Genomic DNA, 27209 nt, shown 5'->3' with positions numbered 1-27209 from the left:
TTGAAATTTAGCTGGGCACAGTGGCGTGTGCCTGTAGTCCAAGCTACTTGGGAGGCTGAGGTGGAAGAATCGCTTGAGCTCAGGAATTCGAGACTGCAGTGAGCTATGATCACAGCCACTGCACTACTCCAGCCTTAGCGACAGAGTGAGACCCTGTCTCAAAACAAAAAAACAAGTGATCTACATTATCTCAATTAATTCTCACAACAGCACTAGGAGGCTGAATCCAGGTTGCCTGGGTTTAAATCATCACCCTTACAAGCTAGGTAAGTGTAGTCAGGCATCACCATCCCTTTGTGTCTCAGTTGCCCCATGAGTAAAATGGGGGAAGCAATATTATCAACCTCATAAGGGTATTGTAAAGATTAAATTAGTTACTACACATAAAGTGCTTAGAGCCATGTCTGGCACATAATAAACATTAATTAATGTTATCTACTATTACTCATGATCATTAAGCAGAGGTCTGAAGAGAAGCACAAGGGCTTCCCCTTCATGTGGGTGACCTGTAGGAACCTCAAACTTAGAACATTGAAATGGAGTTCTTTACTCATCATTCCTCCCACTCTGCACCTGGATTCTGTGCAGCTGCCCAAACATGAAACATCCAACACCTGCTCTCTTTCCTCCCTCTCCCTCTCTACATTCAGGTGGTCACCTAGACTTAGGCAGGTCTTTTCAATCCACCCCTCCTCTCCATCTCCACTGCCTTTGCCCAAGTTCATGGTAGAGCTTATGCCCTATTCTCGTTATGGATCCTTCAAAATCAGTTTGACTCCTTGAGGCCAGCCAGCCCTTCCCACAGTCAGTACTGGGATCTCCCTAGAAAACAGACCTGGTCCTATGGGCCAGCCATGTCCTGCTGCTTACAGACCTATGCTTGTCCTTCTCCTGCGAGCTGGGTTTCTCCAGCTTCCTGATCTCTGACTTATGGCCGGGTTTGGCCAGTGGGAGGCATGGGTGGGAGAGTCACGGTGGGAAAGGAAGAAGTCAGGGCATTTATCTCCCAGCCTCAGTGCACCAGGCAGTGACTCTGGAAGCTGCTGCATCTTTCCCAAGGTTTAAGCTCAACTGGACAGTCCCCACTGCAGTTCTAGTTCCTACTAATGCCTACTGGACAGCCCTCATCATATATCTAGTTTCTAATGGTTCCTTCCAGACAGCCCCCAAGTGAATCTAATCCCACTGACCAGCCCCAGCTCCTAGATTCTACTAACACCACCTCCTCCCTCAGCATTCCCCCAGCCCAAACGGTGGTACTGGCTTCCTACTGGTGATAATAATCTATGAGTTGCTTCACATGCCCTGGTTGGTTTCTCCGCTCTTCCTTCACCTGTGTAGCTAATTCCCTCCCTTAAATGGCCTCTGTTAGAAGTATCTAGGGAGGTTTATGTTTTTCTGCTTGGATCTTGAGCAACTGATACTCCTTATAAATCCCCTGCTTAAATACTTTGCCAGAATCTCTATCTTTTTCTCCACGATTGCATTCAAACACCTTGGAATGTCCTTCAGGCCTATTGCAATGCAGGACTGGGTCACATTTGTAGACACATCTTCCTCTAGGCACACTAAGCTCCGGCCCCCCTGAAATTTCTCAGTCCCCCAAAACAAGCTACATTGATTCCCAACTCAGGGGCTTTGACTATGCCATTTTCTCCCCCTGAAATGCCATTCTCTGGCTGGCACATTCTGTTCACATTTCCAAGTCTATCCCCGCAGTGCAGTCTTCATAGAGTGATCAGAGTGACCCTTTTAAAATTGGATTGTGTTATGCCGCTTCTTAAAACTCCAATATAAGATCCCAACTCTTTGCCATGACCTAAAGGATCTTGAATGACCTGACCTGACCTCCTCTCCTGCCACTCTCCCCTTCGCTTGCGCTGCTCCAGCCACCCTGTCCTCCTTGCCACTCCTTGAGCAAACCCAACATGGTTCCTCATAAAGTCCACGGCACCTCCTGTCCTCTCTTCCTGGGAGGCTCATCCCCAAGCCCTACCCATGGCTCCTTCCTTCTTGCCACTCAGGTCTCAGCCCAAAAGTCCTCTCCTCAAAGCTGCCTTCCCCTGACCACCCAGTCCAATGTTTCAGGTTGAATATCCAACCGAAATGCTTAGGACCAGAACTGTTTCCAATTCTAGATAATTCAGATTTTGAAACATTTGCATATGCCTACTAAGATACCTTGGAAATGGGACCCAAGTCTCAACATGAAATTCATCTGTTTTATATACACACCTGATACAATTATATATCAGATAAAATATACAATATTTAAATTTTATACAATATTTTATTGTAATTTTATGCAATATTTTTAGTAATTTTGTGCTCCCGTCCGCTGAGGTCAGGTGTGGAATTTTCCACTCGTGGCATCATGTTGGTGCTCCAAAAGTTTTGGATTTTGGAGCATTTCTAATTTCAGATTTTTGGATTAGGATTAGATTTTTGGATGTGTATTTGTTAGTGAATCCTCCGAAACCCAACCCAAAGTTGACTCAGATCGCTTCCTCCTCACAGATGTACAGAACTCTGTGTATTTGCCATCATCATCATAATTACTAAGATTGGTTGAACACTGCACTTCCTATGCATGGCACACTTTCTAAGAACCTCACGTGCATTATTTCATTGAATTCTCACCACAACTCTATGACCAGTACTGTTATCATCCCTTTCACAGAAGGGGAAACTGAGGCACAGAGAAGGAGGTAAAGTATCTACAGTCACTCAGGTGGTGACAAGCAAACCCACGGGATTGGGGACATCCCAAGGGTAGGGAAACTGTCCACATTCCTTCCCTGTCAAGCATTTATTGAGCACCAATGGTCTGCCCTGTGCTAAGCACTGGAGATACGGTAGCAAAAAAGACATAATGGCCTCTGCTTGCATGAAACTTGGGTTCAGGAGGGAACACACAATAAACCAAAGTTATTTACATTGTTAATTACATTTGAGCTACATGCCTGGAAGGAGAAGTACAGGGTGCCCAGTGAGTAAGGTGTACGGGTACTGGAGGCTCAGGGAAGGCTTTCCTAAGAAAGAGGCCTGGATGGCAGGAGAAAGGAAAAGGCCTTTCAAGAAAATAGAACTTCTCCATGCAAAGGCCTTGGGCAAAAGGGATCTAGATGCTTTGAGGAACTCAGAGGAGACCAATGTATAATAGCTCCAAAGGAAGGCAGTGGGAGAGAGAAAGGTGGAGGGGGAGGTCATGCATGATTATAGGCATTTCAAGGCCTTCAGGCTTCATCATTTCTGTAACCTCAGCACATGGAACACAGTGGGCACTCCATCGTGGTTTGCAGTGGTTGTTAGTGTTTTAAATGAACAAAGCAACCGTTGAAAGAATGAAGAAGTGATTTTGAGCATTTGGGCTGCCAGCAGCTATTCTACCTACCAGTTTTCCAAGTCAGAAATATTTAAAAGAGAAGAAGACTTTAGATTTTGTTTAAAAAAAAAATCCCACCAGGTAGAAATTGGCTTTCGAAACAAAAAAGACTGGTCTTTTTGCATTGGGAAGGGTTTATACTTACATTATTGGTATTTTGGACAGTGGTTATCAAAAACCATAGAAAAAAGGCTAACAGAAATCTATAGCTATGGATCTTTTTTTATTTTTACTTTTTACCGAATCTGAGCTCAACTGATGCTCATTGCCAACAAGAATCTATGGTTTGGGGGGAATCTTTTATTTATAATTATTTGGTCTCTGAAATAGGTCATGTGATTTATGGGATAAGTTGATTAAGGAAATAACTGCATGAGCCCTGAAGAGAAGACCAAGTTTGTATCATTTGCCCTAGAAAGTAATGGAGATTAAGAGATAGGCTGGGCACGGTGGCTCATGCCTGTAATCCCAGCACTTTGGGAGGCCAAAGCGGGCCGATCACTTGAGGTCAAGAGTTCGAGACCAGCCTGACAAACATGGTGAAAACCTGTCCCTACTAAAAATACAAAAATTAGCCAGGAGTGGGGGTGGGCACCTGTAATCCCAGATACTTAGGAGGCTGAGGTAGGAGGATTCGCTTGAACCTGGGAGGTGGAGGAGGTTGCAGTGAGCTGAGATCGCACCATTGCGCTCCAGGCTGGGTGACAGAGCAAGACTGTCTCAAAAAAAAAAAAAAAAAAAAGAGAGAGAGAGACAGAGAGTGTGACTCCCTGTCTATAAAGCCCTATTTCTGGGCTGGAGATGCATCACCTCTACAACTGACCAAGACAAATAAATGTATTCTCCTTAAAGCCCCCAGAAGGAATGCAGTCCTACCCACCTGTCGGTTTCAGCCCAGTGAGACCCGCTTCAGACTTCTACACACCTATTCATTTGTGTTGTTTCAAGTCACTAAATTTGTAGTAATTTGCTACAGCATCAACATGAAACCAACATAAGAAGCCAGATGCAGTGGCTCATGCCTGTAATCCCAGCACTTTGGGAGGCCGAGGTGGGTGGATCACTTGAGGCCAGGAGTTCAAGACCAACCTGGCCAACATGGAAAAATCCCATCTCTACCAAAATACAAAAATTAGGCCAGGCACAGTGGCTCACACCTGCAATCTCAGCACTTTGGGAGGCAAGGCAGGAGGATCACTTGAGGTCAGGAGTTCGAGACCAGCTGGCCAACATGGTGAAACTCCATCTCTACTAAAAATACAAAAATTACCTGGGCATCATGGTGGGTGCCTGTAATCCCAGCTACTCAGTAGGCTGAGGCAGGAGAATCACTTGAACCTGGGAGGCAGAGGTTGCAGTGAGCTGAGATCACACCACTGCACTCCATCCTGGGCAACAGAGCTAGACTTCATTAAAAAAAAAAATACAAAATACAAAAATTACCCAAGCATGGTGGCACACACCTGTAATCCCAGCTACTAGGGAGGCTGAGGTAGGAGAATTGCTTGAACCTGGGAGGTGGAGGTTGCAGTGAGCCAAGATCACGCCACTGCACTCCAGCCTGGGCAACACAGAGAAACTCTACTAAAAAGAGAGAGAGAGAAAAAAAAGAATTAGAAAGAAAAAGAAAGAAATCAATATAGAAAGTATAGGGGAGACAATAATCTGATTGGCATCACATTTTTAATTAACAACAAATATTAACTGGAAAACAATGGAGCAATATCTTCAAATCTGTGCAAGGCCATGGCAACAGATTTAAATATCAAAGGGAAATTGAAGAAAGTCTAACAAAATTAAAACTTAAGTAATTGACCAAAGAAGAAGAAAACCTAAACAGATCAATAACATGAACGATTGGAAAGGTCAAGATCTACCATTTTAAAAATCACCACACTTGCATAGATTTACATCCAAGTTTACCAAGCCTTAAAAAAAAGATAATTCTTCCTATATTATTAAAGTATCTTAGACTACAGAAAAAAATGAAACTCCCCAAGTTGACTATGACTTTGAAGAAGTTAGCAAAGCACTTTGCACAAAGCTCTTAGAACCATTCTGCCTTGTTCAAGTCATGGCTATAATACTTACTGGCTGTGTGACCTTGGGCAAGTTATTTATTCTCTTCCTTTCTCCACTCCCTCCTCTGTTAAATGACGAGGAGATTGTTGTGAAGATTAAGTGAGTTTATAACTATCAACTGCTTCGAACAGTGTCTGGTGCCTATTAAGGCCCACATGCATACATATTTGATATTACTACTTTTATGAAATTAGAATCACCTTATTATTTAAGCCTGATGAAGAAAGCACAAAAACAGAAAGCCACAGACAAATTCATTTATGAATACAGATACACATTTGTAAATAAATATTAGAAAATTAAGCTCATCAGTTCATCAAAAGAATAATACACTTATATTAGGAGCACAAGAATGGCTTAACATCATAGCTGGGCATCATGGTGGGCACCTGTAATTCCAGCTACTTGGGAGGCTGATGCAGGAGAATCTATCACTGTGATCCATTATATCTACCACTTAAAGTAGAAATTTCAGATGCTGTATGGTTGTAAGATAAACCTATAAAAATGAAGAGCTTTCCTACCAGTAATTATCACATAGTACTTTTTATTTTATTTATTTATTTTTTTGATACAGGATCTCGCTCTGTTGCCCAGGCTGTAGTGCAGTGGTGCAGTCACAGCTCACTGCATCCTCCATATCCTGGGCTCAAGCGATCCTCCCACCTCAGCCTCCTAAGTAGCTGGGACTACAGGCGTGCCACCGCATCCAGCTAATTTTTGCATTTTTCTTCATAGAGACAAGGTTTCTCCATGTTGCCCAGGCTGGTCTCAAACTCCTGGCTCCAGTAATCCTCCAGCATCAGCCTCCCAAAGTGCTGGTATTATAGGAGTGAGCCACTGCGCCCAGCCCCACATAGTACTTTTAATAATTAAATAAACTTAGCAAAGTCAGTGTGGGCAATATGAGAAGGTCATGGAATGCTAGTCCAAGAAATCTGGTATTTATGAAATATATAGCAGGAAAAATTCAAGATGCCAAATAACATAAATAGGTCTATGTCTTTGGAGATGGATAGCAGTGAGGATTCTGAAGACAGAGAGACCCTTAGGAAATTATTGCAATAGTCCAGTCAAATGGTAGAGGAAAACTGAGCTGAGACCGAGGTCTTTCCAGAGGAATAATCGCTGGTACTGCTTTGGAGAAATAAACAGAATTTGTTAACTAAAGTCCAGACTGGGTAGACTGTTTTTACTACTAGGCTAAGGAACACGGGTGAAGAGAGTATTTCGGGAAAGATGACATTGAGTTGAGTCAAGCTGATTTTGAAGCACTCCCAGAACACCCACTGGTTAGAAAGGCAGATCAGAAGCTTCAAATAAAAGCAGGGACTAAAAAATTAACAGAGAGGTTATTTAAGAAGCAACGATTCTGGAGCTACGAGAGGACATGAGGTCACCCAGGGAGAATGTGTAGCCTGCAAGGAAGGCTGAGACAGAACCTCAGAACATGCTGACATTTAAGGGATGGAATGAAAACGGCCAGTCAGTAAGAAGTTCTAGTGGTTGTTGGAGAGCCAAGAGCATGCAGAGCCCCATAAACTAGTGAAGAGATCCAAAAAGGATCACAAACCCAGCAGTTTGGAATGCCAAAGCAGGATCAAGGCGGAGGAGGAGCATTCAGCAAAGCAGCCTGCAGGTCCTTAGGAGAAACAAGTTCAGTGAAATGGGCATCTTGCAGCCCATTAAGCAGAGATAGAAAGTAGGTGGACTAAAGAATCCAAACGGCTTTTCAGTAAAAGTGGATAAGAGCTTCAATTTGGGGATCAGGTTAACATGGATTCACATCTCAGCTCTACTGTTGGACATTTGTCAATCATTCCATATCTCTGAGCCTGACTTTCCTTATATGTAAAATAGGATAGTCCCAGTACTATCTTCGTAGGAGTTATTGTGACAATGGAGATAATCCATTAAAGGGGCTTAGATTGGCATCTAACATAGTTAAGAGGTCAGTAAACTTGGGGGTATTTGCGGGGCACAGTGGCTCATGCCTGCAATCCCAGCACTTTGGGAGGCCAAGGCTGGTGGATCACTTAAGGTCAGGAGTTCAAGACCAGCCTGGGCAACATGGTGAAACCCCATCTCTACTAAAAATACAAAAATTAGCCAGGCATGGTGGCGCAAATCTGTAATCCCAGCTACTCAGGAGGCTGAGCCAGGAGAATCATTTGAACCCAGGAGGCGGAGGTTGCAGTGAGCCAAGATCGTGCCACTGCACTTCAGCCTGGGAGACAGAGTAAGAGTCCGTCTCATAAAAACAAAATGAAACAAAACAAAACTTGGGGGTATTATTGTTATTTCAATAAAATAGATGATGATCCCATCTGCTGAGAAAGGGATGAAAGCAGGTGGAAAGGGAGGAACAGCTGCTTATGTGTGTTTAAATAGACTACTTCCCAAAGCTTTTTTTTTTTTAAATAAAAAATGACCAGACAGCTGAGATGAACTTGAAATACACCTGGCCATCCAACCCAGCCAGACCACTCTTCCCAGAATCACTCACAGACTGAGCACTGGAGTGGTGGGAGCGGAAGAAATAAATTGTTGGGAGAATTGTTGGCTTGAAGAATGGCAAGGGTTAAAATGATCTGGTGTGGGAAAAGGACAGGATTTGAGCACAATAGGGAGAGCTCACTTAGACTTGGAGGCCGGGGCAGAGTTGTAGGAGTCATACCCGGGAAAGATCAAGCTAATTTGTAGGAAGGAAAAAATCTAGAAATGAGGAATTTGAGTCGGAGGGGGTGATTCAGAGAACTGGGCATATAACCAGTCATCCTTCTTCCATTTTTCCGTATGGTCACTCTCTTACCTAGATACCTATGATACATTCAATAATCATTTCTTTGGCCAGACACGGTGGCTCACACCTGTAATCCCAACTCTTAGGGAGCCCAAGGCAGGAGGATTCCTTGAGCCCAGGAGTTCAAGATCAGCCTGGGCAACATGGTGAGACCCTCTCTTTACAAAAATTTTAAAAATTACCCAAGCATGGTGGCATTCACGTGTGGTCCCAGCTACTCAGGAGGCCACTTAAGTCCAGAAGGTCCAGGCTGCAGTGAGTCATGTTCATGGCACTGCACTCCAGCCTGGGTGACAGAGAGAGAACCTATCTCAAAAAAAAAAAAAAAAATCATCATCATTTCTTAAAACAACATTAATCATAGGTCACCTTTTTAGAGGCAAGCAGGCATTCTGTTAAACACAGTCCCCATATCAATTCTATGGGTCAAGAAGCCCTTGATGCCCATTACAGGTAAGTAAACTTTCACAGAGTGACAGGACTAAGATTTGAACCTGGGCAATCTGAATCCCAAGGCTGAGTAACCACAGCACATAACTACAAGCAGGGCATTTCGGTACGCAGCTTCTTGGATGACCTCAATACTCCCTGCCTCCTGGTAGCCCCACTCTTGTGTAATTCCCTCCCCGCTTGTGTGTGGGCTTTATTTAGTGGCTGACTTCTAGCAAGTAGAATGCAGAAGAGGAGAGATGTCACTTCTGGAATTAGATTACAAAGAGATGGCGTCTTCCATCTGGAGCACTCTCTCACTCTCACTCCAAGGGAAGCCAGCTGCCATGTTGTGAGCTGTCCAAGGATCCCAGTGACAAAGAACTGAGGAAGTCCTCTGGCCAGCAGTCAGCAAGAAACCGAGACCCTAGACCCTTAGCTCCAACAGCCTACAAATAACTGAAACCTTCCAAAAACCGTGGGAGGGAGCCTAGAAGCAGATTCCCCCCAGCTGAGACTTCACATGAGACCACAGCTCCAGCACGTACTCTGACTGCAACCTGGTGAGAGACTTTGAGGTCTGACTGCAACCTGGTAAGCAACCTCAAGCCAGAGATACACAGGAAAGCCACGCCCAAATTCCTAACCCACAGAAACTGAGATAATAAATGTTTGCTGTTTCAAGCTGCTAAGTTGTGGAGTGATTGGTTATGCTGCAATAGTTAGTGAGTGCATCTACTCTGTGCCTAACACTTCCTAGATGTTGGGAATAAGACTTGGTCCCTGACGTCTGAGCATTTATAGGGGAAACAATGATATAAACAAATGATTCCAGCACAACATGGCCCAGGGTGGAGAATTGCACTAGTGGGCAACTGTGATGGAGGGAAACCAGAAAATATTCACAGAGGAGGTGAAATTTGGTTTGCATCTTGAAGGATGAATCAAAGCTAGCTAGATGGATGAAGGGGAATGGATAGTCAAAGCAAAGAGAACAGATACATGCCAAAGTACAGAAGATGAAACAGCAATTAAATATTTGTGGTTGAGTGTAGCTGACAATAGAGACAACCAAGTAATGGAAAATCTTGCATGCTTTGCAAAAACCTCTGAACTTTCAAAAGACTGTCATGTACAATACATACTTGATTTATTTGAGAAGCTGCACTCTTTAGAAGTCATTTTTAGGTCAGAGGTCACAAGCTGGCATCCCTTGGAGAGTATGGCCAGCACACATGCTTCTTTGGCCCTCAAAATTATTTTACTAGTTTGAATTAGTTATTAACATTTAACAAATAAGAGATTTCAGATGAAAATCCACATTTCCAGCTTTGATTAAAATATCAGAAGATCCCAACAGGTGTGGGGATCACACCTCATTCAAGCTCAGGAGTTCAAGAACAGCCTGGGCAACATAGCAAGATCTTGTCTCTACTAAAAAAAAAAATTAATAAGCCAGGCATGGTGGTGCATGCCTATAGTCCCAACTACTCCGAAGGCTGACTCAGGAGAATCACTTGAGCCTGGGAAGTTGAGGCTGCAGTGAGCTGTGATCATGCCACTGCACTCTAACCTAAGCAACAGAGTGAGGTCCATCTTAAAAGAAAATATCAGAAGATCTAAACACTGGGATAGCGTTTCCATGTAGCAGTTGGCTGGAGTGAAATGGTAGCTGTCCCTTTTAGACAGAACATGCACACTCTACCAGAGTTCCCATCTGGCCAACTGAAGGGATTTGACTTTGCATCTCCTGCACAGGGAAGATAAATGTGTACTCAATATAAACATCGCATCTGTGAAGGGATGCATTGGTGAACTCCCATCACCTCAGCAAATGAGTGACCGCTTGGAAGGATCAAGCAGAAAAAGTATTGATTTTGGGCAGTGATTCCTAGACTTTAATGTGCACACAAATCACCTGGGGTCTTGTTAAAATACAAATTCTGGTGCAGTAGGTCATAGTGAAGCCTGAGATCACGCATTTCTAACAAGCTCCCAGATGATACTAATGCTGCTGGTCCCAGGACCACACTTTGAGTAGCAAAGGGCCAGGGGCCCTTGGCATTGCACCCTACCCTGAGAGTCAGGGTTCTTCTGGGACTAGAGCTTATCCTCTCTGCTGAAACAGAGCCTCTTCTAATTGGAGTCAGCCCTGGATTGGGGCTGGCATGGGGATGGAAGTTGAGAGAAGACAAAATAATCAGTGTGCTATTCCTTCCAGAGTTTTGTAGAACTTGTGGAAAGTAAAGTGACATTTATTGACATCTTTCATGTGTTCCAGGTTATCTCAATCAACATGCACACACACCACCACCACCACCACCAATGACAACAACATCTATAAGGTAAGAAGAGAGAAGGGGTAAAAAAGTGCACTCTAGAGCCAAACTGCCTGGGTTCATATCCCAGTTCTGCCATTTATTAGCTGTGTGAATTTAAATGTTACTAACAGCTCTCTGCCTCAGTTTCCCATCACCAAAACTGGGGATCATAATAGTACCTACCTCATAAGCTGTTGTGAAGATTAAGTGATGACACATGGATAGTGCTCAGGACAGTGTCTGGCATCTAGAAAGTGCCCAACAAATATTTGCTATTAATAATATCCCTTCCTTGTGAATGAAGAAAACAAGGCTAGCAGAAGTTAATTAATGTGGGCAGAGATTAAGTAGGGGGGCCAGTTTTTGTCTTTCCAATGACCTTAAGGAGTAAGGGACATGAAGGCCCAAGTGAGACCATATCTGGAGAGAAAAACAGTCCATACCCTTCCTTGAGGCCCTTTTCTATCCCATTCTCCAGTTTAGTCTTGTCTCGGAGACACTGGCTCATGGTAATAATTATAACAAGTAAAAGTTATTGAATGTATACATCGTCTCATTTAATTCTCACAACAATTTTGTGATGTAGGCACTACTGCATTGTTATTCCTCAATTTTGCAGATGCATGTTCCCCAAGCTCACGTACTTGGCAAGCTCCAATTCTGTATAAAGTCATCCAGAAAATAGGACAGGGAAGAATACTCCCCAACTGACTCTATAAGACCACTATCACCCTACCATTAAAATCAGACAAAGATATTACAGGAAAAGAAGGCTGCAGATGGATATTCTTCATGACTATACATGTAAAACTGCAAAACAAAATATTAGCACATTGAATCCCACAATACATAAAAAGGATAATACATTATGATGAGTAGTGCTTCATCCCAGAAATGCAAGGTTGGTTTAACATTCAAAAACAGATCAAGTAGTTTACCAAATTCACAAACTAAAAAAGAAAAAAAAAATTATCTCAATAGATGCAAAAAAACTCATTTGCAAATATTTAACAACATTCATTTCTAATAAAACTTTTCAGCAATGTAGAACCTGAAGAGAACATTTTCAACTATGTAGCATCTTCAAATAACCTATAGCAAACATCATAATGAAAGAACAAGTGCTTTCCTCTGAGGATAAGAACAAGACAAGCATGTTCACTATCACTGCTTCTATTCAACATTGTACTGAAGGTTCTAACCAGTGCAGTAGTGCAAAGAAAAAAGTGGCATTCAGATAGGAAAGAAGTAAAACTCTCTTTATTCACAGATGACATGGTCATCTATGCAGAATATCTGATAGAAGCAACAAATAAGCTACTAGAACCAATAATTGAGTTTAGTGAAGTTGCAGGATACAATCTCAAGATACAAAAACCTATTATATATCTATATGATGCCAATAAACAACCAGAAATTGAAATTAATAAACAATACCATTCACAATAACATCAAAAATATTAAATACTTAGAGATAAATCTGACAAAAGATGTGAAAAACTTATACTATGAAAATTACTAACTACTGCCAAGAGAAGTTAAAGACCAAAATAGGCCAGGCATGGTGGCTCATGCCTGTAAACCCAGCACTTTGGGAGACCGAGGCAGGTGGATTACTTGAAGTCAGGAGTTCAAGACCAGCCTGGCCAATATAGTGAAACCCCATCTGTACTAAAAATACTAAAATTAGCTGAGAGTGGTGGTGCATGCCTGTAATCCCAGCTACTCAGGAGGCTGAGGCGGGAGAATCGCTTTAACCTGGGAGGCAGAGGTTGAAGTGGGCCCAGATGGAGTGCACCACTGTATTCCAGCCTGGGCAACAGAGACTCCATCTCAATAAATAAATAAATAAATAAATAAATAAATAAATAAATAAAATGTTGGTCTTGAACCTATACTTATAGATTCAAGAAAACTCAATATTGTTAAGATGATGTAAATTTTCCCAACTTGATGTATAGATTCAATGAAATCCAAACAGAAATCTCCAGGAAGCATTTTTTGTAGAAATTGATGCATTCTAAAATGTATATGGTACTGCAGAGGACCTAAAATAGCCAAGATACCTCTGGAAAAAAAAAAAAGGAACAAAGTTGTAATGCTAACACCATCCAAGACTTATTACAAAGCTATAATACTGGCATAAAAGATGATAAATAGATCAATGAAATAGAATACAAAAATCCATAAATAGCCCCATATATATGGACAGCTGATTTTTAACAAAAATGCAGAGGGAATTCAGTGGAGAAATTAAAGTTCCTTCAAAAATGTACTGAGAAAATTAGATACCAATATGCAAAAAGAAAAATGAACTCCTATCCATACCTCACATCATATATAAAACTTAATTCAAAATGGATTGTAGATCTAAATATAAATCCTAAAATTATAAAACATTTAGGGCATTGAAAAATTTAATCTTGATCTAGGCAAAGATTTTTTAGATTCATCATCAAAAGTATGACCCAAAAAGGAACAAACTGATAAACTGGACTTCATCAAATTAAAAAATTTTTGCTCTTTAAAAGACACTGTGAAGAGAATATAAGACAAGCTACAGAGTTAGAGAATCATATGTCTGATCAATCATATAGTTTATAAAAAATTTATATCTCAAATATATAAAGAACTCCCAAAACTTAAGAAAACAAGCCAATTTTTAAAATGGCCAAAATATTTGAACAGACACTTCACCAAAGGAGACATACAGACAGGACATATGTACATGAAAAGAGACTCAATCATTAATCTTTAGAGAAATGTAAATTAAAATCACGTATCACTCCTATGCCAGTTAGAATGGTTACAATAGAACTTTTGGCCGGGTTCGGTGGCTCATGCCTGTAATCCCAGCACTTTGGGAGGCCAAGGTGGGAGAATTGCTTGAGCTTAGGAGTTCAAGACCAGCCTGAGCAACATAGTGAAACCCCATCTCTACCCAAAATATTTAATACAAAAAGTTGGCCGGGCATGGTGGCATGTACCTGTGGCCCCAGCTATTGGGAGGCTGAAGTGTGAGGATCACTTGACCCCAAGAAGTTCAAGGCTGCAGTGAGCCAAGATTGTGCCACTGCACTCCAGCCTCCTGGGTGAGACCCCAGGAGTGAGATCCCATCTCAAAAAAAAAGAAAGAAAAAGAAAATAGAACTCTTATATACTGCTGGTGGCAATGTAAAATGGTACAATCACTTTAGAAAATGGTCTCTCAGTTTCTTAAAAAGTTACACATGTACTTACAATATGAACCAGCCATTCTACTCCTAGGTGTTTACCCATGAACAAATGAAAGCATATGTCTTGCAGGAAAACAGTCTGTTGCATGGCAGGAGTGTGACATCATCTTGAAGGGAAACCACCGCGATGACCAATGTGTGACTCCTGCCTACCAAGATGTTCTTATAGCTTAGATAATCCTTCATAAAGACATTTATCTAACCTATCCAGTGGTCAAGAGTTTTGCAAGAAAGTCTGAGACGTGACTAGCTGCACATGTTTTATCAAAAAAGCTTACTATAGGAAGAATATGTTTTTTAGGGTGAATGCAGTGAGCCAACATCTTGTGGCTTCCCAAGACATTGCTCCAGTTCATAAGTCCCTCTTAAATGTTTCTTCCTGAGAAACTGGATTTGTCAGGCTTGTTCTTTGAACTCTCATTGTGTAACATGTTTGTACAAAAAGCAAGTTTATTTTTAGTATCCAAGAACTGTAAATGACCCAAATGCTCAACAACAGGTGAATTTAACTGTGGTATATCCATACAATGGAATACTACTCAGCAATAGAAATAATGAAATATTGATATATGCTACCATGTGGATAGATCTGAAAATAATTATGCTGAGTGAAGTAAACTCAACAAAAACTAGTGAATACTGTATTATTCCATTTTTATAAAATTGTAGGAAATCCAGACTAATATATACCAACAGAAGCAGATCAGTGGTTGTCCGGGAAGGTAGGTGGAAAGAATTAGAAAAGGCCACAAGGAAACTTTTAAGGGTGATGCATAAGTTCATTATCTTGATGGTGTCAATGGTTTCACTGGTGTAGACTTACGTCAAAACTTATCAGATTGTACACTTTAAATATTGCAGTTCATTATATGTCAATTATACCTCAAAAGGCTGTTTTTTAAGGGTAAAAAACATTTTTTTTTGAGACAGTGTCTCGCTCTGTCACCCAGGCTGGAATGCAGTGGCATGATCTCGGCTCACTGCAACCTCTGCCTCCTGGGTTCAAGTGATTCTCCTGCCTCAGCCTCCCGAGTAGCTGGGACTACAGGTGTGCACCACCACACCCAGCTAATTTTTGTATTTTTATTAGAGATGGGGTTTCACCATGTTGGCCAGGATGGTCTCGATCTCTTGACCTCGTGACCCACCCGCCTCTGCCTCCCAAAGTGCTGGGATTACAGGCGTGAGCCACTGCGCCCTGCCAGAGTAATAAAAATTTTTAACTGCATGCAATTTTTAACTAGATGCATCACTGGATCAATTTCTACAAACCAGGTGGGTGGCTGAGTGGGTGGATGGATATGGTTGCCTTCCCTTCACTTGTGGCCTAAGAAACAGGATGTTTCCCCACTGGGTTTTTTCAACAAGCCTTTCCTTCACCTTGGGGCTCATTTTTCGTCCAGTTCATAGCACATTCGTTGTCTGCCTCAACTCCTGCCACTTCTAAGGACCAATCGCTTGATCACTAATTCCATCGCCATTGGATTGATCTCCCTCTGGGACTGGATGACATTTATTAGTTCAGAGCTTTTCATTTTCTTACCTCATCCTGGAATCTGCCTTAGCACACAAAAGGCACTCAATCAAGATTTTCTGGTTAATTGATTTACTGATTAATTCATTGGAAAAGCTATCAATTCTATAAGGTGTGTATAGTTTTCAAACTCCAATGGGATTTAGGTAAATTGGGTTTTTACTAACCTGCTTGCCTTCCAAAAAAAAAAAAAAAAAGATGGGATTTTTGACTTCCTTATTTTTTTATAATTGCCACGTAATGCATTTATAATCAGAAAACCAGCTCTAAAAATAACTAAACAAGGAAATATGCCACTTAAAATTTAAAAACAATTGCCCCGACAGATTCAGTGGTGACTCTGGCTAAATTAAACTGGGTCTTTCCAGTGCCCATGCTTTTCCAGAGGTTGGCATCCTACCCTCCTCTCCTCCCTAAGTCTTAAGTGGTTCTGGAAGATTCAACTAGAAACCACAGAGTGCACTAAAACAACAGATTCATGGAACAGGGCAATCAGGAAAAAGGGCCAAAGCCAGCCAAAGTTGTCTGCTTAGGCAAAAGCTCTGACCCAGCACATTTCTCAGAAGCCTCCATCTATATTTATAGCTTTGAAAAGCTTTTGGGAACATGGAACTTTCAGGCTGGTGGAATCCTGGCTCTGAGCGGTACTGGGAACACCATGTTCCCCTCTGGCTTGGATCACAAGAGAGCCACGTGTTGGGTTCATGAGTCCTTTACTGACCTGAGGGGAGACATCCAGCTCTCTGTGCCTTCATTTCTTCCTTTGTTTAATGGAATTTATTTTGTCCCACTTGACTCATAGAGCATACAAAAATAAAGGCACCATTTACTTAGTACTTATTACACCAGAGGCACTGGGTTAAAAGTCATTTCATTTTCACAGACAGCACTATTTTTTAATCCCCATTCTACAGATGGTATAACTGAGGTTCATGAAGATTAAGGAATTTACCCAAGGTTCACACAGCCAAGTAAGTGGTGGATCAAGGATTTGAATTCTCAAGCCCTAGGTTTCAACCCTTAAACTGCTATAGGGTTCAGATTTGTGATTAAATGTAATAAAGAATAAACAGAAGAGTGAAGAGAACGACCATTTATTGAGCCTCTATTATGAAGCCAGCATATTACATGAGTCACAAATAAGAATTGCTCTCAAGTTGAAAGGTGAACGTAAAAGCATGTTTCTCTGTCTGCACCAAACATAATCCAGTTCAAACACAACCTCATACCCCAAGAGAACAAGGTTATCAAGAAGTTGAGTTACCAGTCATTTATTAGGCCGCTCCCAAGCCAGGTTTGGTGGCTTATACCTGTAATCCCAGCACTTTGAGAGGCCAAAGTGGGAGGACTATTTAAGGCCAGAAGTTTGAGACCAGCCTGGATAACAAAGTGAGACTCTTGTCTCCAAAAAAAAAAAAAAAAATTTAGCCAGGTGTGGTGGTGTGATCCTGTAGTCCCAGCTACTCAGGGTGCTGAGGCAGGATTGCTTGAGCCCAGGAGTTAGAGACTGCAGTGAGCTATGTGATTGAGCCACTGCACTCTAGTCTGGACAATAGAGCAAGACCCCATCTCAAATAAATAAACAAATAAGTAGATTCTCCCCATTATCTCGAAGCCCACCTTCCTCTTTCTGTGATCCTGGAAAGCCCCAAATCACATTCAGTGCCTAGCCTCCCACTGAGTATTCAAAGGTGCCATAAGTTCTGTTTCCCACTTGGGAGAAGGTAGTGGCCAGCAAACTCAGGGGTCACCCACCATTCAGAGCCTGGCCTCAGGATATCCTCATATGATTCACAAGCCCCTGCCCATAGCATCTGGCTTTTCAGAGAAAACCACCCAGACACTGCTTTTGAGCAAACCTCACTAAGGAGCTAAAATTCTTTCTTCCTTCCTAGACTCCTGAGATCCAACAGCCTAAGAAAAATTCTGTTAACCCTTCCCACAGAGGAGACAGTACAAACTCAAACCTTAAGGACACAAAGACCCATTCATCCCCCTGGGCAAGAGAAGAGAAAGAACATCTCATCCTTCTCTGATGAACATCCAGCTGAGAAAATAAGACACAATTCATTCCTCAGCAGGCCATTCTGCCATGTTAAATTCCTAATGAGTGGTCCTGCTGCACCTACATTATCCCATTCAATCCTCACCTACATTATCCCATTTAATCCTCACAACAGCTCTGAGCCATTTGCTTGCAGGTGTGAGCAAGGATGCACTGCTTGATCACACTCTACCCAAGAGGAAGAGCCACAGTATGAGAAGGTCACAAGCCCTTCTGACCACACTCTATCCCAGAGGACACAGCCTCAGTATGAGAGGTCACAAGCCCTTCAGCTCAGTGAGGCACAGTTTTGGGAGGAAGAGTTCTGCAAGAGAGAGGAAAGAAAGGGAGCCTTCTGCAGCCAACCAGCCAGATCAGCCAAAACCACCCAGTTATCAGGGATGGTAAGAGGTATCATTGCCAAGTAGCAGCTAAGGTCACTGTTAATATTTATTAAGCATCTCCTATATCCAGGTAAAATGCTACCTTCTTAATTGCATTACCCCATTTCATCTCCCAGCCACCAGGAAACAGAAGTATTATTGCTCCAATTTTATAGATGAGGAAACTAAGGTTTATAGAAATCAGGGAGCTTTCCTAAGGTCTTGGGGGCAGCAAGTGCTAGAGGTAGAATTGGACCTCAGGCAACCATATCACCTTTACCACCCAAACCCATGAGGCAGCCGTTATTACCCCCTTTTTACAACTGAGGAGGCCAAAGCAGGAGGATTGCTTGAGACCAGGAGTTCGAGACCAACCTGGACAACAATGTGAAAACCCCATCTCTTAAAACAAAAAAAAATTAATTAGCCAGTTGTGGTGGTGTGCACCTGTAGTCCTAACTTGAAGAGGTAAAATAATCTGCTCAGATCAGTGATAAAGCCAGAATCCCATTCCTCACTAAAGTCAGTCCACTATCACACCAGCTCACACTAAAGGAAAGTTCTTTGAAAAGCTCAGGAGAACCCAAACCAATTTTCCCCCCAGATTTCAGTGTGTCCTTGCCTTTAAGAGAAAGTATATAAGTCTTTTCTCAGGCTGTTGGACCACAGGGGTTAGGAAGAAAGAAAAAGATTGCAGTTCCTTGGAGGACTTCATTCACACAGTGACCACTTGATCTATGCTAGAAAAAAATTGTAAAAATCTCTGAAAATAATAACAGCAAATTTTTATATGGCGCTTACTTTGTGCCAGGCTCTGTTCTAAGCAATTTATAAACATATTAACTATTCAATCCTCCAAACAACTTTATTAGGTCAGTACCACTGGTGTGCTCTTAAAAGTTTAACAACCAGCTCTCAATGGGAAAGCTTTGATTTGTAGCACTTGCCAATGTCCCTGGTGTAACTACTCCCACCGTGGCCAATTCCAAGCTGTCAGTGTAATGTCACGATCTTGGCGTTGGGAAGAAATGCCTATCATACATCACCGGGAAGATGCACATCATGTATCATTGGAAAGGGACGTACATTACGTATCATTGCCACCATGCAGACACAGTAGACATAAGTAGCCCCAAGAGCGTAGACAGTAGTAAAATGGAGTAAAATAATTAGGAATTAATGGGTTTGGAGCATTTATTACCTTTGGTTTTAATTGCAAGCTTATAAAATTTAATTTTTAATAAAGGCTGTATTTAACAACCAGCTTGCAAAATTTCTGATAATTAAACAGTTGGCTTTCACGTGTCTGCTCTGGCTTCAGCATATAACTGGTTAGTGCTATTATTGCCTTTTTATAGAGGAGGAAACTGAGGCACAGAAAGGCTACATAATTTGCAAAAGGCTACATGGCTAGAAAATGGCAAAGCCAGAATTCAGACCTGGGCAATCTGGCTCCAGAATCTGTGCTGTTAACCACCCTATCTATGGCTTCTCTTGCAAGACTGCTGTGTCTTTGTCCAGACTGTAGCCCATAGGTTTTCCTTTGTGCCCCTCTCAGTATGTGCATTAACTGCATTTGACAGTGAGTCACAGCAAGGCTGTAGTGCAGTTTCTTTCCAGGACCTTGGGAAAGAGTTTAAGGCATCCACTTGCACCCTCAGCAAAACGTCTGGGGTCTTGTGACTGGGCTGGGGAGGATCACACCTAGCTGTGTTCCTGATCTGGCCGCCTAGGCCTTGCCCTCGAGGCCTGGCTGCGCCTGCGTTCAACCACACATCCATTATGGAAAGGAGGGTCCCTTAATGTAGCGCAAATTATAGCTGGAACACAAGCAAATTGCTGGCTTTTACTAGCACATAAACTGAGCGGAACCTTTGAGATAGATCCGCATTACCCTAAACGGCATCCATAATTCATACCTGAAGCAGAAATGCTTCCCTCTCCCCGGGCTGGAGCCGATCTATTATTGATGGGCCCCTTAGAAGGCCACAACAGAGTGTTTCTCATTCTCCAGCCATCTGCCGGCGTGGTCAATTCCTCAGGCGGCGGCAGCACATTTATTCATCAGAATCAACTCCCAATTAGTTTCCTAGCAGGACCCAGGGGGGATTTATCTGAGGAATCAAAGTGAGTGTTTCTAGAACAGTACCCCCAGTCCCACCGCTGGGACGCTAATCAATACATACAGAACCAGCCAGCAGCAGGCGAACATTCGTTTTCACTCAGAAATGCTGCTGCCTTTGTAAATCATGGAGAGTAAAACTAAAAAGCAATGCCCCTTCCTCTCCACCAAGAGTTGGATGGCCGGGAGTTTCTTGCTGTCTATGAAGAAGTAAGTCACTGGATCGTCAGAGCACAGGATTTTTTTTTTTTTTTTTTTGAAACAGAGTCTTCCTCTGTCGCCCAGGCTGGAGTGCAGTGGCACGGTCTCAGCTTGCTGCAGCCTCCGACTCCCAGGTTCAAGCAATTCTCCTGCCTCAGCCTCCCGAGTAGCTGGGATTACAGGCATGAACCACCACCCCCTGCAATTTTGTATTTTTAGTAGAAATGGGGTTTCACCATGTTGGCCAGGCTGGTCTCGAACTCCTGACCTCAGATCCACCTGCCTCAGCCTCCCAAAGTGCTGGGATTACAGGCGTGAGCCACCTGGCCAGAGCACAGGATTTAAATGACTGCCGAGAGCAGAAGTTTCCCACCCCAGCTGGGTGGTAGAAAGGAAAGTAGCAATTCTATTCACAGCTTTTTATGAAAGATCTAACAACAACCCTGTGAGATAGGTATTTATTATTCTCTCCATTTTTCAGATGGAGAAACTGAGGTTAAGTAACTCACCCAAGGTCACACAGCTAGTAGATCGCAGTGACAAGACTTGAGCGCAGAAAACCTGGTTCCAAAGTCCACGGGCTTAACCACTACTCCATGCTGCCATCTGCAGGAAGAGGAAAGGGAACCGACAAGCTATTTCCAGGGCGTCACAAACACCTAATGAAATGTGGACATTTCGCTACAAAAGACAGCTGGCTCACAAAGACCCAACCAACTAGTTAAATAAAGGGAAAGCACTGTTTTTTGTGTTATTTCTATTTTATGTTGTGATGTATTGCTTTATTGAATGATTAATGTTTAAATGACCACATGCATTAATGGCTATTAATAAATATAGCTGGTTTTAAAAAGCTGCATCTTTTTTGAGTGAGTATTTGGTGGGGAGGGAGGCAGAGGATGGATCATGAAAGGGGTACAGGAGTACTCAGCATTTGAAAGGCCATCAGGGTTTAGAGCTGAAAGGAAACATTCATCAAACACTCACATCTGAGAAACACTTTCCCAGGTGTCAGGCTTTGTGTCTGACCCTGGGGATACAAGAATTGATAAGATGAGAGACATGTGAAAAATTAACTACGAGTTATGGCAGAATAGCACAGGGAATATACACCAAGGCTTCCCTCAACCATGCCTTCTCTTTCCCCATCCCAGAGGAGACTGAGCCGTAGTAAAGCAAATCACACCACACTGTGAACTGGTGCAGCTCTACATACAAACTCTTCAACCTCTGCAGAGCTCTCATGCTGCTATGCCATCCTTTCAAGTGCCCCTGGTCAGCTCCCCCTTCCATATCTTCAAGGTGAGTTCTTAAGACCCCACATCTTCTTTCTCCTATAAAGCTGTGGCCAACAGTAGGAAGAGCTTAAAGCTTCCACCACTCCACCAGCAAACTTCTCTGCCTCTACGTCTTCCATTCTTTGTGTCTTATCTTCATCCTTCCTCACTGTAGGGAAAACCTCAGAGATGATCCAGTTGGTCTGAGCTCCATGAAGGGCCCAAGGCCATGGAGCTACCAATGAGTAGAAACCAAGATGGCATGGAGAGCTGAGAGTGGAATAGGAAAGGAGAGGATGTGGAGCTAAGGAGGAGGTTTGAATAACAAAGGAACATCAACTAGGAGGTCCAAATGGTTGCCCCAGTGATGAGGCAGCCCAGTTTATGGAATCAGGAATGGAAAAGACAGGTGAGCAGTACAGTGGGTCAGGTAGGCAAGTGGATGGCCTGAGATGGGGCTGAAGTATAATAGAGTGGTTATAAGAAGGGTGCTCAGTATCCACAAGGTACCAGTTCAAACCCAGGCTCTGCCATTTATTTGTTGAGGGACTTTGGGAACGTCTTTTAACCCCACCACCCCCAGCCTCAGTGGATGCATACAAAGTGGAGATGATAGCACCTGACTCATAGACCTCAGAGGGTGGAGGGGAAACTAGGTAAGGAATGAATTAAACAGCTGCCACATAGTGCAGAAATCAATGGTGGTTGCTGCCCTTTGAGGACAAATACCTAAGGCAAAGATGTTACCTCAAGTTGGCATTTAGACAAAACCTCAATCAAAAGGTTTGTGCTGAGAGCCAGCCAGAGAGTGGACATACACATTCTGCAGGGATGGAGTCGGACTTTATCAGGTTTATAATGAGAACGACCTTGACCCAGTCTTGTTTCTAATACAGGAGGCAGATTCCTCCAGTAGGGTGATTTTACACTCCAATTCTCCTGGACAGTCCCATGCCTGAACTAAATCTATTCATACCTATTCAGTATTTTTAGTGCTTTCTTTTGCTCCCCCAAAGTGTCCCACTTACGATGATAAATTACATGGCTACCCTCCCAAAACATTTATCTAACCTAGAGTGATGGTTACCAGAGGCTGGGAAGGGAAGGATGATGGGGAATAGGGGGAGGGGAGGATGGTTAATGTCTACAAAAAATAGAAAGAATGAGTAACATCTAGTATTTGATAGCACAATAGATTGACTACAGCCAATAATAATCTAACTATACATTTTAAAATACTAAAAGAGTATAACTGGATTGTTTGTAACACAAAGGATAGATACTTGAGGTGATACATACCCCATTTACCCTGATGTGATTATTACACATTGTATGTCTGTGTCAAAATATCTTATGTACCCCATAAATATATACATCTCCTATGTACCCACAAAAGTGAAAGTTGTAAAATAAAACAATCTAAAAAATTATCTAGCCTAGATCCTTAGCAGCATTCCACTGGCAGAGACCATTAGCTGCCGCTAATTTCTTCTCCTCTGCCTACCTTAGAAATAAACACTCATTTTTAGTTGATGAGCAGATTCCCTTGCTACTGGGTATTATGTGACTAAGTTCTGGCTAACAACATTAACTAGGGTTATGTGTGACTTCGGAGAAAGACAGCACCTTCTTTGATCCTTCCTCCCTACTGCTGGCTGGAATGCAGATGTGATGGCTTCATGTGAGCTGCCATCTTGGATCATGAGGTAGCAGTCGTCTGCTGAGAATCACAGAGCATCAAGGTAAAAGGGGCATAACACCAGCTCTAAACTGCATACCTCTGGATTTCTTTTTTAGAGGAGACAAAATTCCACCTTGCATAAACTACTTTTATTTGGGGTTTCTGTCACAAACAAACATGATCCTAATGGATATACTCAGGGGCTAAACAAGGACTCGCAAATTCTCTGTCTCAAGTTACTGGAGATGGAGGCTGGGCTGACGTGGGAAAGGTTATAGTGGCTGTGCGGTGGTTAGGAGCTTATGCTCAAGTCAGGCAGACCTGAGTTCCTAATTCTACCTTTTAATAGCTACATGAACTCGGGCAAGTTTCTTAACCTCTGTGAGCCTCCCTTTTCTTATCAGTAACATGTGGGTAATGTTCTAGCAATTATGTTCTAGTTTAGTGTGAAGATTTAATGATATAATATATACAATGTTCTCAGCATAATGCCTGGTACACTGTAAGCCCCCTGTAAATGGCAGTTCTTACCTTTGCTGTTATCACTACTGTTCTTAATTATTGTTATTACTGTTGCCTAGGTTCCCCTGCAAACAGCCCCTCTTTATTTTGATATATGACTGCATCAGGGCCAGGAAGCTAGGCTTGGAATCACCTATGAATTTCTCTTGTATGGGAGCAGCAGACATGTCCATGGCCAACTTCTGTCCTCAAGGCATCCCCTGACCTGCAGGAGCTGTCAGCAAGAGGCAGATATGCAATTTCACAACCAGGACCTCATGCACTGCTCCCAGATATGTGACAGGAGGGACGCCCAGGAACCAAGTGTTCCGAGTATGATCCCTGAGCAGCCTGGAAAAGACCACGTCTCAGGGAAGGACATTCATCCCAGATTCCGCGGGTCAGGTAGGACATTCATCCCAGATTCCATGAGTCAGGTGAGGCATTTAACCCAGATTCCACAGGTAGGTCAGATGTTTATCCCAGATTCCATGGGTCAGGTGGGACATTTATCCCAGATTCCGTACGTAGGTTAGATATTTATCTCAGATTCTGTGGGTCAAGTGGGACATTCAACCCAGATTCCGAGAGTCAAATGGGACATTTATCCCAGATTCTGCAGGTCAGGTAGCACATTCATCCCAGATTCCATGGGTCAGGTGGAACATTTATCCCAGATTCTGTGCATCAGGTGGGACATTCATCCCAGATTCTGCAGGTCAGGTGGGACCTCAGTCCCACAGACCCACAGAATGTATCTTGCCTGTAGCTATGGATACCCTAAGTCAGTGGTTTCCAAATGCTGGTGGGCATCAGAATCACCCAGGGAAGCCAGGAGGAATGCCAAGGCCTGGGCCCTTTCCCCCTTCAAGGAGCCTGAGCCACTGCACTTGTTATTAGCACTCTTGGTGACTGCCCACAAAGTTTGAGAACCACTGTCTCCAACTCAGGGAACATCCTGAAACAGGGTAGGGGGAGAGAGAAGCTGAGATTTGTAAACCGAAGAAAACATCTCACTGGGCCACCAGAACTCTATTGCCCCCGATCCGTGTCCCCATTCTCTCTCACCAGGGTCACAGCAGCAGCCTCAAAAGTGGTCTTCCTGCCTTTGATCTCACTTCTATCTCTGGGTCATTGCAGCCAAGGTGATCTTTCTAAGTCACGGATTTGTTCGTGGAACCCCTCCCCCACCCCATGATTAAAACCCTCAAGGGCTGCCCATTGCCTCCCAGATAAAGCCCTAACTCTTTATCATGATTTGTAGGACCCTTTTGGATAGGATCCCTGCCTGATTTTTCTAATTCAGTCGTTCTCACTCGGGGGTGATTTTGCTCCCCCATCTCCAACTGGGGACATTTGGCAATAATGCCGGGAGACATTTTTGGTGGTCACAAGCAGGGAATGAGTACTACTGGTATCTAGCAGGAAGAGGCCAGGGATGCTAAGCATCCTAGAGTGTGCACGACAGACCTCTGTAACAAAGAGTTACCCCAGCACCAAATGTGAATTGTCCCAAGGCTAAGAAACTCTCCCCTAGCCTCACTTCTTGCCACTTCCCTCCTCTCAATCCGCAATCCAGCCTCTTAGGCCTTATTCCATTCATCCAATGTGCCACTCCTTCTCTACCCATTGAGCCTTTTCACTGGACTGCTCTTCTCCCAAAATACCATTCCTACCACCTCTTGGCTTGGCTAAACTGCACTTGCCCTTTTAGTCTCAGATGTCTCTTCTTCCAGGTAGCATCTTGCTCCAAGACTGAGTCTGGTGCCTGCGATTTACCCATAGAAAAGCCCCTACCACATGATGCTGTAATCTCCTGTTTGCTTGTCGGCCTCTCTCACAAAACTCTAAGCTCCTTGGGGACAGGAATTGGATCGTGTTCAGCTTTGTACTCACCTGTGCCTAGTACAATATCTAGAACAGAGTAGGTGCTCAATGAATACTTGTTGAATGGATAAGTGAATGGATGACGTGTTAGAATACACTGCCAGGAAATAAGAGCTAGACTGACAGCTCATGTAGGCAAGCCAGACTGTAATCTAGAAAAACACTGAGCCCAATTCCTGGTCTGGCCTGGCAACTGTGATCTAGAAAAAGACTGAGCCCAACAGAATCCCAGTGTATGTTGTATCAGGGAACGAGCTCCATTAAAGAGCTAGGGATGGGTGGACACTTATCCCCTTTCCTGCTGCTCAGTGGAAGACAGGTGGCTCCTGTACAAAGTTAGGTTCCCCATTTTTTTTCTAGATCCCACCCTTTCATTTATTTCCTGCCCTCTTTGTTTTATTGTTTGTTTGTTTGAGACAAAGTCTTGCCTTGTCACTCAGGCTGGAGTGCAGTGGCACGATCTCAGCTCATTGTCGCAACCTCTGCCTTCCAGATTCAAGCGATTCTCCTGCCTCAGCCTCCCAAGTAGCTGGGATTACAGGTGCGTGCCACTGCACCTGGCTAATTTTCTCTATTTTTAGTAGAGACGGGGTTTCACCATGTTGGCCAGGCTGGTCTTGAACTCCTGACCTCAGGCAATCCATCCACTTTGGCCTCCCAAAGTGCTAGGATTACAGTTGTGAGCCACAGCGCCTGGCCCCTCTTTGTTTTTAATAGTAATGGATGCCTCTTCAGCACCACCATCCCCTCAGAGCTAGATACTGCCCACTAGCTACTGCCTCCTCCCTTCTCTTCTCAGCCAAGAGACTCAAGAGTAGTGTAGTCTATGCTCAGGGACTCCACTTCCATCCAGAACCTCCAGGAGTGCCATTCACATCATGCTCTGTGAGGGTGACATATCTGGAAACATAGCTCTATGGAACACAGCAAGAGAGAAGCCCCAGGAGTTGAGTTCTACCCACCCCTCCATCCACTGCTCTCTGGCTCTCATCACCGCACTGAGCCAGTTCTGAGTAGGGTCATAGAAAACACCATATTTGCCCAGCGAAATAGACATTTTGAGTAGTGATCTTACACAACCTCTGAGGACAGTGGCTCGGTCAATCCTTCTGTCCTTCTCCACCCTTGCCTCCCCTGACTCCACTCCCTTCCGCTTTTCCCTCTCTCTCTGACTGTGCCTCTATTTGTGCCTTAGTTCTTGACATTCATCTGAATTCCCTTCTTGGCTCTTCTTATCTTCTTTTTCCTCCCACTCTTTCTAAGTGATGAGGAGGTAGTGAAAGCTCAACACATGAACGGATTCCTAATCCAAATTGTTAGCAC

This window comes from Pan troglodytes, chromosome 18, assembly GCF_028858775.2.
Source record: "Pan troglodytes isolate AG18354 chromosome 18, NHGRI_mPanTro3-v2.0_pri, whole genome shotgun sequence".
Lineage (NCBI taxonomy): Eukaryota > Metazoa > Chordata > Mammalia > Primates > Hominidae > Pan > Pan troglodytes.
The sequence above is the reverse complement of the archived record's forward strand: the minus strand, read 5'-3'. Positions refer to the sequence as shown.